Genomic DNA, 14,103 nt, shown 5'->3' on the forward strand with positions numbered 1-14,103 from the left:
AAAGTCCTTAAAAACAGAGAGCTTAGGCTGCGTTACAAGACCTTTATAGAACCATTTATGTGTCTTAGCTTCAAGCTTTCATATAACCCTTGGGTGGGCATTCAATGACACCAAAATACACCTGTAGGAGGCTTGTGGATTAAGCAATAAGTGGTGAGTACCCCATCAGGACATTGCTGTTATCATTATTATCTTGATCCTCAAAAATATTCAAGCTGGTAATGATTTTATGCTACCTACTGTGTAAGATTTCAACTTCAGTGCAACATTTAATAAAGCATTATATGTAGAGTTCACTGGTGCTGTATCAATAAGAGTTGCCTTTAGAAGACTTTGTGAGGCTGAGAAATGGTGGCTGTATAACACAAACACGGGAAATAATGAAATAAAACCAAGCTATATGATATGCAGAGATAAAATTTCACTGCAACTAATGAAGAAAAGTAATATCAAATGGAAAAATATTGCAGAAACAATGCAAACAAAGCAATAGTGAAGAAGAAAGTCAAATAACAAGAGCAAACTAAGAAATGAATAACAAATAATGAAACAATAAAAATAATGAACAATAACAAACTAGACTTCAGAAGTAATCAAAGTGAGAAAGAAAGGGCAAGAGTGCATTATGAGAAGCAGATTAGTGTTGTGTGTCTTGGGATCAACAACTCAAATTCCTTTCATGGGTAAAGTGGGTTAGGGAATATTTTTGCCAAAGTTTTGCACATGACAATAAACACCTCACAGTTTGCTGCACTAATTGTTCAGCAAGAGAGTCCTCAGAATTGCTAACCTGTGGATTAGCAAGCAGGTTCATGGAAGCAGTGCGCTATGGGGAAGCACATAAGCTGCTTTGTGCTTGTCTCAACATTTGCTCAGAAATTAAAGGCATGGTCAGTATTCAAGGGAATTTCTCCATTAACTTCAACAGTCTTTGGATAAAGAAGAGACAAAATGTACACACAAATGAACAAATGGAACCCATGTTTTTTCCTTTTTGTGAATGTTGTTTTCCTTCTCTTTTCCTGTGAAAGCGTTGTCTGTTTAACATTGTTTAGGGAAAATAAAAATATGGGAGAACTTTCCACTTGCAAATACAGCTCCTCTGAAATGAAAATGGTGTGTTGGGGTATGCTAATCCAATTGATACTTTATTTTGGCAAAAACAAACCCTACTTTTTGATATTCTTAAACAAGGTGGTTTAATTTCTCCTTTGAGATGACTAAGCCTCTATTCTAGTATTACATGTATTATTATTCCACTGTATTTTGAGATAATTCAAAATCATATTCCAAGACTAATTTAATCAAAATGAAATAAATTTCTCGTTATTCATTTCAGAATTTTTTTTCATCAAGCAATATCTCCACCCCAAGTTGAAATATAGACAGATTTGAAAACTCAGTATGCTGCATGAAATACTTATCCTCTGCATGTAACTATTCCTATTATTGTTCACTCTTTAACAACGGCATCTTCAGAGAATAAATGTTTTAGGAATAACACCTGGAAAAATATTATGTTTCTTCCACACTTTTTGACCTTGAGGATATTGCAAGAGCACACAGAGAAGGGGCAATCTCAGAGGGAGACAGGCAGGGGAGATATAAGTTTGTAAGCAAGATGATGTAGCTTCCCATCTGCAAAGAACTTAAGCAACAGAAAAAGCACAGGAGATGGAGAGAAATATCAGAATTTGACCCATCTCCCTCTAACCCAGTAGTCAGAGCACTCCTGACAACTGTCACAATTCACAGTTTCAATCTGTTTCTCGTGTCTTCCCATGCCACCAGGAGAGCCAGAAAGAGCTCTCATCTACAAGGACAGGCATTGCATGTGATCCACATGCCACTGGAATGGGCACTGCATTTGTATGCCACACCTGGTAGTTGCAAACGGGAAACCGTGATCCCCTTTGTGCTCCATCTATTTCAACAAACCATCAACTTCAGACGCGACTAGTCACACTGAAAAATTCTTAGCCTTCTCTACCAGCTTCCACAGATGGAGGTCCAAACTATCTTACATGTGGCAGCAACATGCCCATTTCATGCCATGTATTAGTATCCTTCAATTACTGCTGTGAAAGAAAAGCTGTATCACAGAGAAAAACCCTCCAGCTGAGATTTTAGTACACTTTTTGTTTTCTGTGTTTGAAATGCTGTCTTGGCTTCGCAAAACTTACTCTTATAAGACATTGGATTTTAATGATATAAAAAAGCACTGAGACAGCTGTCACCATATTACAAATGTGAGTTTGAGAGCAAAACCAATGAGAGTTTGAATCCACCAGGACCAGAGTTATTGCAGGAAAGGTCTAAAGTCCTCTTTCTACACTGCTGACTGTGGAGACATTATCGGACTGTAAACAGACCTTTTTAAAGCAGTCAGGAAGGCTATAATATTGAAATGATCAAGTAAATTATGTTTAGATGACCCTAACCACCCACCTCTTTACTCTCCACCCTCACAGCCACTGACAGTTTTTCTTTCCGATTTCAAATGTGGCAAACTGTTTACAGCCCTGAATAAAGCAAACCAGCCAGGTAGCTAAGGGCATATTGACAGTGCAGTGAAGCACTGTGACCACCTGTGTTAGCTGCAGAATAAAGAACACCCCAGAAACAGCCCTCTTGGTTTCTGCCTGACATGAATAGCAAAGTCCAGATTTCTAGGCAGACCCCAATGGTGCCCATTATTATCCTAATGTTGCTACCTGAGGTCCAAACTCCAGTTTGCCAAATTTTGCACTACATCAGATGGATTTGTCAATGAGAGTAATGCTGCCTCAGGTGTCTTTGATCTATGGTCAAAAGCTCAAATGGCCAGGAGTTAGGACAAAGATTTTTCTTTGCATTTATAGGTGAACCTCTAATTTCTCAACCACTGAACTTCCACTTTAGAGAAACACAAAAAGATTTAGATATATTTGCTAATCTAACACTATGTTCCACTTTGTTCTGTTTTACAGAATTGGATGAGAATGTGTTGAGGTCAAATGCTGATTATGCTAACAATTTTTCTCCTGAACCAGGGTACTGAAAGACCAGGACACATATAGGTGTGGCTCTTACAATCTCATTGCCTTAAGTCAAAGCTGAATTCAGTAGGGATCTTATTTTATGATAACTAGTATCACTATAACAAAACCTGAAGTAATTATTAGTATGCAGTATTAAAAATAACCATTCATGCTGGCTTGTGGCTTAGAACGTTAACTTGAGAACAGATACATTTTGCGAATTATTAAAGCATAAAAATGTTTATCTTTCTTTGCTATTTAGATGTATAATTTATTTTACCATAGGTTAGATTTGCAGTGATGCAACAGCGATGATCACAAATGCTAGGACTCTATTTTTTAAATGACTTATCTGTATATTAAATCTTATTTCTATATAATCCAGTCTATGGCTGTTAAATCAGCCCTAGAGAAGCCTAGGTTGTTGGCAGGGGTATCATATAAACATCCTGAAAATATAGAGGAAAAGACAATTGAAATATATGTAACAGCTAGATCAGTAAATCAGGTTTATACAATCTGGTTTATACCATGCTCAGAGTAAACACTGAATGCTACAAGTCCCATTTGTATTAGTGCAGTTCCAGTGAAGACAAGGTGCTGAGTTTAAACCAGGGCATAAGTCTCAATCAACTCTACTGAGTTTGAGTTTCATTGGATTCACAACTACGAGTGTGAGAGACAGTTAGAGTCTCATGGTGTTTATAACTTCAGGAGGAAGGCACAGAAAGATAAAACAGCTTCTGTCTCTTTTATCTTTGCAGGAAGATTCTACAATGCTGGGTAGGACTGGGAGCTTGCACTCCAATTTACCCTCTCCATAGGGTCTAGAGTGGTACCCTTAACCCATCCACCTGCGTGGCCACGCTTTGGTGTGTGAATCTTCATGCTCTGTTTAAAGTTCCCTTTGGGTCTGAGTGAATAGGAGAGGAATGTATCAGAGGGCTGGAATGAGAGGATATGTTCAATGAGAGTTCTAAATTCATGTGGAATTTAGAGGTAGATTTGGGCCTCAAATTCTGCCTAAATCCCACCTTATGTTATACATTTTTTAAATTATGTTTTGATTGTCATCTGCTTGATATTTTGAAAATATTTAACCTTTATTTTTTCCTAAATTGAATCAGATCCAAATTACACCAGGGATTTGAGAAACATTAAAAATATGGGAAAGTAGAATCTGAATTTAATGTACTACTTTACATTGTTTTCCTTTTTTGTGTGTGTCTCTGCTTGCATTAGAACAAACTCTGTGCCTTATTCAATTAATGTCCTCTTGACAGCTCTCAGAAGTGAAAAGAGTTAAAAACTCACAGGGGAACTGTAATAGTAATGTGTCCTGAGAGATATTCATTTGGCCCCAGCTGTCCCTTTTATTCTAAGTGCTAAATGCTTTAATATACATAGACTATCATTTACATAGCAAGTGGCTATGCGAGATGAATTATTTATTTTGTAACAAATACCTAATACTCAATGTATTGTCAAATACAAAGAAGTTCCTTATTTGACCCCCATATGTAAATTTGCATTATAGAATTCATTATCTTTGCACATAAGTCACATTGAAGTTATGTGCAGATATCTGTCAGTGGAACTGCAGATTATTGCAGCTTTGATTTAATTGCACTATTTGCTGCTATGCCATACTTTTATAACAAGGAGCGTGGTTTTTAAGCTTTATGCCATAGAGGCTGCTCATATATGTAACAGCTGTGCTGCTAATGTAAACAAAAAAGTAGGTGAAATAGAAAAGCAGACTCAAATTATGATGAAAATGTTATGAAAGTCAGTAATTTGTATGTTAGACAAATTGCTCCAGAACTTCTTACGCCTGGATGAAGACAAATTAGGATGTAAAACTCCCCAAACTGAGACAATACAATTGGGGTTGCTTTCCTCAAGCAATAGGTGGCTTGATCTTATACAGCCAGATTCATGTTTACATTCCAAAAAAGTCAGCTTGAATAAGAAATTATATCATATCAGATTCACTATTCTTGTACCACATACAACTCTATTAATTCTCACAAAGTCTCACTTTAATCTTTGATTCTCTCTCTTTAGGATCTAAATCTCATAGTCACTATTATTTTAACCATTTTGACACCCACATTACTCTAATAGAATATTACAGAGTTATTAGACCCATCTCAGGGCAAATATTTTACTGCTCACATTAGTAATTATTTAACAAATTTGACATTTGTTAGCACATCTTTATATGACAGTTGTCAGGATAGTCCTTTATTGTATCTGAGATAAAGGAAATGCTGAATTCAGAAACACTACCTCTGTCTGAAATCATATGGATATATTTCAAAAGATTATGGGGTATGACTTCATCTATGTGCACAACACACAAAGTGAAGATGTTTATTTATGTAATTTGGAACCTTTATGGTTATGGTTACATTAAAGATCTCACAGAAACGGTCCATCTTATACTTTTTTGCATGCTTAGCCTTTTGGTTTGACATATGACATGTGGAAAGAAATATTAAATAAAACATTTCTGCAACTTGGAAGATATTTTGCCTGGGCTGAAGTCAGAACAAGGAGGTCGGGTCAATTTCTATTGAATCAGTCCAGTTTCCCATCCTTTACTGAGATACAATTTCTGAAGCTGCTGCCTTATAAGGCTGGCTCATTTTAGCAGTTCTGCAGATGAGAGGGAGTTGAGAGTACTCAAGGATTTTCACTCTGTAGGTTAGAAAGTCAGTACAGTCACAGATGTACTCAGCCAGAAGGAGTTTATGCCTGCTAAGTGAAAAAAATTAGTGTTGACCCTTAAAAAGCTTTTCTGTAGTTGAAGAATTTGTTTATCTGCACTTTGGCACATCTTGGGTAATGAAAGCCTTTGAAGTACAATAGGCCAATTACAGACCTGGTGTGAATGGGCAAAATGCCACTGAAACCAGTCGAGTTGCGCCCACTCACACCAGGTTTGAATTTGGCACATTGCCTTTGTCAATGGCAAAACAATGTTTTCAACAAATTTCCTGGCAGAAGCTATGCTGCATGGAAAATGCATTCATTTAATATGTTTATTTGCATAACAGATTTGAGCTTAGGCAGAGTTTATTACTCATTATGCAAGCTCATTCACTTCCCAGCCAGCAGTGAGATGCACATCAGAAAGGGTAGTCAGAGACTTCGAGAACTGAAGAGACCTTCTGTTTGTTTTTCATTGCAATCTCCCTCTACTTCATTCCCTGAGCAGAAGCAACTTGAATGCTGGGCCGAACCCTTCAAAAATAAAAGTTCAGGAATAGATGAATACAAGGTACTGTTCAGACACCTGCCTGGCTTTCAGAAGTGCTGTATGGTCTCTGGCTCTCCTGCTGATGCAGTCTTTGATTCTGAAACAATCTGCAAGACAGGAACAGGAACTCAGCTTTTAATCAGATAGACACCTAAATATGGATTTAGGTGGCTAACTTTAGGCTTCTATTTTTGAAAATCTTACCCAAGATTATCAGAAAGGCTGATCATTCAACTGAAATCTTCCAGCAAGAAAGCTTCCTGTAGGAGGTGGAGGGTAGTGTATTTCTATGGGAAGGAAGTTAAGCTAGGAAACATCCATGGCTGTGAAGGCATCAGGGGCACAATGTATGCAGAGTCCTCCAATGACACAGAAACTCATTTGGTCATCAGAAGGTATGTTTGCCACTCCTAAGGAAAGAAAATGGCTTTTTCAGAAAGGACACAGTGAGTTTCAGCTCTGAACAGCATCTACTGAGATCAAGAACAAAATCACTGTTCCAGCAACCACTGAGGATCCAGATTCAAACGGCCTGATTCTGTCCCCATTTCTGGCTGTTCCAAATGAAGGTCTGTTAGTGAGGAATATACACATATATACACATATACAGTATGAGTCCACTTGCTGCCTTAAACACCCAGATCTGTACAGTAGCTGGCCCTGGATCCCTGGTCTCTTATCCCAGCTGCTGGCATGTGGATACATGAAACCCCAAGACCCGTGGCTCTAGTTCAGCTGTTGTTACTTAGACCTACACATATATGCACAGACATGGCACAAGTAGGTGGCCTTAAGCTCCCAGTTTAAGCCGTAGCTGGCCACCAGATCCCCTAGTATCCCAGATGCTTCATGTACAGACACTCACATTCAAACGGGCCTCTCTGGTCCAGAATTATGACGTTACCAGTAGCCAGCCGCCAGACCTTACATTCTCCCCAAATGCTGAATTGGACCTCCTGGCCCCTTCAGTAGCCAGTACTCAGGCTGCCTTGTCTCTCCAATACCTCCTCCAGATTTACAGCTGTTCTAATATCTCACTACCAAGCTTCCATCCTACTCATCAGCTAGTCAAACTTTATCCTTGCTAGTGAAGATGCATTGACATACACACCTGCAAAAGGTGCACACACTCTAGTGTCTCCAGTTTCTGGCACCCTGGGCACATAGTGCTTATGACCCATGGTCCCCACCCCAGTTGCTGGCACTTAGACCTCCACACACACATATCCTCAGAATAAAGAGAACCCTCAGTCAGGAAAATAATAAGAAGTCTCAGTCAGGAAAATAATAAGAAACTGAGTTTAATGAGAAGGAAGAACAGACTGTGCAGATCAGATGCAAGGCATGACCAAGCATGAATATTAACCAGTGCCTGTTTATGTGCTTGTTTGTCTGGTTCATCACGTTATCACTCTATTTTCCCACCCTTTTTCCTCCCCAGACCACCTTATTCCATCCTTTCCTTGCCTTTGGTTCCTCTCCTAAATATGACATAGTAAGTCTTGTGCAATCCCAAGATTGTTTTTCCCTGCATCCCATAACAAATCTCATACCTCTACAGGAAGCATCCACCCTCAGTCTGTAAGGTTGCTTAGGGGACCTATCCAGTTGTTTAATGGTAATGGATCTCACTCCCTGCCCATGGGGTTGACAACCTCCTGGGATGCCTTGTGAGGGAATGGGTCAGGGGCTAGTTCCTCTGACTGAGTTATTGGGGTTCCCCCAGTTGTCGTTGTGCCTTCGAACTCCTCCGTATGTGTGCGTGGAGATCAGCCTTTAATCACCTAACCTATCAATTTCAACATGTAAATGTCTGTACATGAAATAGTTGTCTAGATCCTCCTTACAATCACTAACAACATGTTCAGTGAAGCCTGGAATATTCACCTACACATTTGTGTCTACTGTCATCTGAAATGACACAGAGAAGGAAGACTTCTGCTCAGAGCTGCCAGATGCTGTGCAGTACCTGCAGGGGACACTCAAGTTAGACTAGAAACAACTGGATGTCTGGTAAGATAACCTGTGCCTCCAGGGGACACTCAGGTTAGTACAGAAACAGCCGAATGTCTGGCAAGATAACCTCTGAGATCTCAGATGTCACTAAAAGCTTCCATGTGGGCAACTGAGTTGAACTTACAGTGATGGATAAACAGAATCTCTTACTAGGCTCAAACAGTCATTGAGTAGACAAAGTGGAGATCTGTCCATTGACCATAACAGCATCTAGTCATCTATTCCATCTACCAACACCCACATATGAACAATCACATGTAAATATTATAGGTGTTATCAGTACATAAGCAGACAGTTTTCTCATCAGATATTTTTCGTTGGAAGGTCCTGACTGCCTTGTGGTAGTTCATGAGATGGACAAATGGCTGTCAGTGATGTCATGAAAACCAGGATATATCAGAGTGGCACAGGGGGAATCTTGGCTTTTTTTGTGGTCCAAACAGAATTCTTCTGCTGTTTTGCAAAAGCAGCAGAAGTGGGGAGAATAAGCGAGGTCATGAAAAAAAGCAGAAGAGAAGGCTGGGAAGAGAAACTGAAGCCAGTTTTATATCCAGTAGTTAGAAAAAATAGCAGAGAACTCTCCATTATCCAACAGCTTGGGAATAGAGTACCAGACAGCATCTTCCTTGACTTTTTTTCAAACATATACTGCAGTTCGAAAAAAGTGGCATGATATATTATAGAGGAAGCAAAGTTCAAAGACCAAGTGAACTGAAGTAGAGAGGATGGATTAGACAGAAGAGTTACAAAGGAAGATGATAAGCTGATGAGTCTGTCCCTGACATCAGAATATCTGAAGGTGATCTTCAACATTCCTTCCCATCGAAGACCTACAGCGGAAACATTTGCAGTGACAATGACTGTGCAGTGTGAAATGAGTTTCATGTACTCTAAAATATATGTTAACACTTAAAGCTATGTTAAAGTGTACATTTTTTATAGGTCTATTTAAATAAATGCAGGACCAAACATTCCTCTTTGTGGTTTTTGAAGATGGCTAGTTTTGAAGTATAAAATATTTTTCTAAACCCTGTCTCAGGGCAGTTATTGAGGGCATGAATTTTATTTCCCAAAGTTGCATGTGTAGATTGTTAAACTCATGTTCTTTCATATCCATCATATTCACCAAAGGTCCAGGACTGCACGTGTAAGCTTCAGGTTATACTTTACCTGTTTTTACAGGTGACCATTATAGCACACAATGACAAATAACAACTGTCATCATGGAACTTGAGGGAAAAGATTTTAAAATGTTTCTTAATATTTCTGTAGGAAGAAAACAATGATTACATGAACTCAAGGAACAGCAGCTTCTTGATTTTTTTTTTTTGTGTGTAAACACTATGAGAATTTCTATGGGAGCTTTTCTGTCTATGGAACTATAAATAGTTTTGAAATATTTTAATGCTTCTGGTGTATTTTAAATATGTCCATTTGTTTTTCTGTGATGAATCAGCTCGTAACTAGACATGATATTTGTAAAACTGACAATGTGAATATTTATGATTAAGGTTTTCCTTTTCTACTTTTTCAACCAGTAAAGAGCTGTGTGTGCAATCAAATTGAAGGAATCAAGGAATTCTGTTCCTAAATGAAAACTTTATTTCTGGACCTAAAGCTTAGGAATGGGTTTTCAATTGGCTTTTGGTCTTGGGCTTTGAATATTGCGTCTTGTTTAACTGAAAGTTAATGGGACTAAGTAATATTAGTTAGAACTGGTGCGAGATGTTACACAGGGACTCTAGATTCAACCAAGAATGAACAAATTTCTCTTCTGGTAGACATGCGATAATAAAAATGGGAAGGTGCTTGTTACACTATATGTCATCAATGCATTTCCCATTCAATTAAATGTATTCTTCTCATCTTCTTCATCAAAGATTTTGCCTGCATTTTACCAGCTATATTCTTAATGGTTATATTAAGATATAATAGAGTACGTAATAAATATAGTATGCCATAGTTTCGTGCCTGTTCCTCTAAGTCTGGAACAGTAACTCAGAGATAGTCTCTCTGATGTGATCTGATGTTGAGAATAGGCATTAGTAATGACAGATGTGGACTTGAAATAGCTACTGTATTGTGCTTTCGGCCATCTTAATTCAATTCCTGTATCATGGGACTTAATTTAGAGGTATAGATCTTTGACATATTCAGTTTTATTGTGACTCTTTCCTAGATTTTCACTTTACCATCCATAACTTGTCTGAAACTAGGAGCCACATCTAATGGACATTGCCTGTTTCTATTGCAGTGGAGTTACCATGTTTGTGAATTTATGTTCCATTGAGCCACTTCCTTTCAAACACCAACTTTCTTTTTAGTTTGTATGCCTTATATCGAGTCTAATATATTAGCACATATATATCAGCAACCTATTTTCTCTTCCTGATGTGAAATTATTAACTGACTACTGTAGGATCAAGCTATTTGCAAGTCTTTGAGAAAAGTAGGAGTTTTATGGGCTAATGATTTACTGAAGATCACATTAAATTGCTCTTTTACATTAGCACTTTTTGTTGTGCCAGAGTTGTGATGCTCAGCCCCCAAGGTGGGAGGTCGAAAGGTGATGCTTGCATGCACTTTTTACTGACTATGAGAAAGGGACTGCGTGAATTTAAAGCCCTTTACATAGGAAAGCATTCTTTCGTTCCTCTGGTCTCCAGTAATTCATTATGGAGCCTATTGCAAAATTTGTCTTTTGGGCGTTGGAGTGTTATTTAGAGGAAAACACAGTGTGGAGTAGAATTATAATCCATGTTGAGCCTGCCAGTTCCTGATTTGCCTGAGATGTGATCACAGTTGGAGAAAAGGTGCTTTGAATTGATTACATAACCTTGCTTTATTGTGCTTTAAAGCTTAGGTCAATGCTATGCAAAGATGTAGACAGATACTCTTTGATGTGAAGTGTTTAAATCAAAATGGAAAATTGATAAATAATCAAACTGTCTGCGTAATTTTTTTAGGTCCTAGTCATGACTTGAAAATTAAACTAAGTTTTCTCTGCCTTGCTGGAGAAAGGAATGTGCAGTATGGTCCAAAAATAGTTTATGATAAAGAAATAATATATTATAATAAAGTCAAACAATTGATTTCTTTAGTAATTTGCATATTTCCTAGTATTTAGACTATTAAGAAGCATCTATCATGATACAAGAAGATTCTGATACTGTCAAAGTGAACAACAGATCAGAGAATACATTTTTAGACATATACGAGGTAGTATGTACACATTTGCAATATTTTTATGTTAATTGCAGCAATTAAAAAATTTGAAATATACCAAGTTGAAAGTTTGGGTTGTAAAACCACTTAGATACAAACATAATGATGTTCACAGTGCCAGTTGTAGCAATGAAGTTGTCTCACCTGTAATCTACTATACTGCAATTGGCATTAAAAATTTTAGAAAATAAATGCTGTGTGACGCAGGAAGAGATGGAGTTGGAGAGAGATGGAGAGAAAGAAAGAGATCTGGGCGTCAGAACATGCGTTTTGTACTTTATAACGTGATTGGAATCCTTTTTTCTTTTCCTCTTCTTTGAAATGTGGTTTGCTAAATGTCTATTGTCAGCTGGTACTAGTTCTTGCAATATATTTTATCTCTGTTCTTTTGGGAGAAATGCTAGATGCTGCAAAATAGTATTCATTGGGCTGCTTAGTTTTCAATTAAATGGTACAATATGAACTGCAGTAACACAGGCAGGGGGATGGTCTAGATGAACCAATGCTGTTTCGATCAAAAGTGTTTGCTGCTCTGAACATAGCATATAAGCCAGATGCTGTGAATAAATGTTCTCTTTTTATGGCTGGTTAAATCAGCACTTGTACAATACTTCTGTAAAAAATTACTGTAAAGGAAATTGTTGATATGGGAGACTTACTCTAGATAATATTTCGTGAAAATGTAACACAAATATATGAAGGCATGTTTAGTTTAACATTTTTAAAAAGATGAAAACAAGATAATATATGTTATAAACAACTGAGTAGGAAGAGTACAAGGACTTTTAAAAAAAATGCTTGGGAAACAAGGAATTATCTACTATAATCAATCCATCAGGCTTAAATTATGACTCTCTAAGGACTTATTAGTCAGAGCAAAACCTCCTTAACAACCTCAAATAAATGTGTCAGTCATAAATTCCCAGAAATGTTGACCATACACTGTAAATGTTCCTCTTGCATGAAATGATTCTCCTTTTCCTCTTAGCTAATTCAATGAATATAATGCACTGGATGAATACATCTAGACTGGAAATAATTCTGGAAAACAAAACAAAACAAAACAAACTAAAGTGGATGAAGTGGTGCCAAAACTTAGCATGTTTACAAACTCTCCTCTTACTTGTCCTTGAAATCAACCAGACTGTAATTCTGAGTGGCAATGAGATAAACTTTTTAAAATATTTACAATCCAATCAAATTCTGAGCATAGAAAGGCAGCCTGACTATACTGTATACACCAAATTTTAATTTTAGAGGCTGTGATCCCTGTGGTATATCTACAACAGACCAGAACATGACCAGTGCCAACAAAAACCGTCTGTATTAGACATGTGTGTAAGGGGTTTCTAAAGGCAGCCGTCATTCTCCTGTGTCTCCCGCTCTCTGTCAGGACATACATCACACATTTGCAGTATCACACATGTCAGTTATAGGAAGCAAGAGATACGTTACTGGGAGTTTCTACATCTCGTCTCAGCAGGTAGTGTCCCATGTACCATATAACCTTAAGTGAAAGAAGCAGCTTTTATGTGACCTGACACAGACAAGGGAGGTCTGCTGCCTACACTAGTCATATGTGGGACTATGTTAACCCTTTTTATACCAGGTAACGTCATTGAGAATTGCTCTGGACCAAAGTTAGTTGTCTTTTCATGGTCCTGCATTGCTCAGTGCTAATTCAGCATTAGGTTCAGTGCTTTGTGAGCTGGAGACTGAAGAACTCTTAGTGCAGAGTATGGCGAATATTTACATATCCTGGAAATTTATTTGACTTCATCCTGGGTACAAAAACTGAACAATATTTTCTATACCACTGAGAGCCTTGAGGCATTTGAGCACATATCGGCCCTGGCTGCTCAGTTGGGATCTAGATCTCCATCACTTAGCTCAGTTCTCTGAATGTTCCTGAAATGGACCTCAATTCAGAGTAATATAAATATGTAAATTGTAATTTTCAGATTTTAATTCCTAAAAAAAAAAAAAAAAAGAAAGAAAAACTTAGGTCAGTATCCTGGTTGACAATCCTCTCTGCCTTTAAAATGACATCAAAATGACTTATAGTAAAACACTGCCATATTTTTTGATATATAGTGGTTGTGCTGGATCAGATTACACATCAGTAGAATTATCCTCCACACGCACTTTTGTAATTATTGTCAAGCTTTGAATCAGTGCAATTAAAATGCTTAAAGAGCCCCTCCCTTCCTACACTGTCTCCCAAATTGTAAAAAGAAAGAAATAAAAACCTGACCATATTTGGGGAAAAATTTTGGCAAGAACATCTTTCCAGTACATGAAAACAGCTCACCTGTCCAAATCATGGCTTCCCTATAAAAACTCTGAGTAGCAAACCCAGATGTCTGCTTGATCATCATCCTGTGATGAAGCCCACAGCAGATAAATGTGCATCTCAATTGGTGTCAGAAGAGTCTGTCTCCATAGAATTAACAGTGAAGATTTGGGATTTTCTGCAGCTTATTTTTGCAAATGAAGAAAGGAAAAGGTGAAAACTTGCTTTCAGATATCATAGCAAAAGAAGTAGTGGAAAGACAAATAGGTCTTTCTCCCTTTTGC

The sequence above is a fragment of the Caloenas nicobarica genome, chromosome 3 (assembly GCF_036013445.1).
Source record: "Caloenas nicobarica isolate bCalNic1 chromosome 3, bCalNic1.hap1, whole genome shotgun sequence".
NCBI lineage: Eukaryota > Metazoa > Chordata > Aves > Columbiformes > Columbidae > Caloenas > Caloenas nicobarica.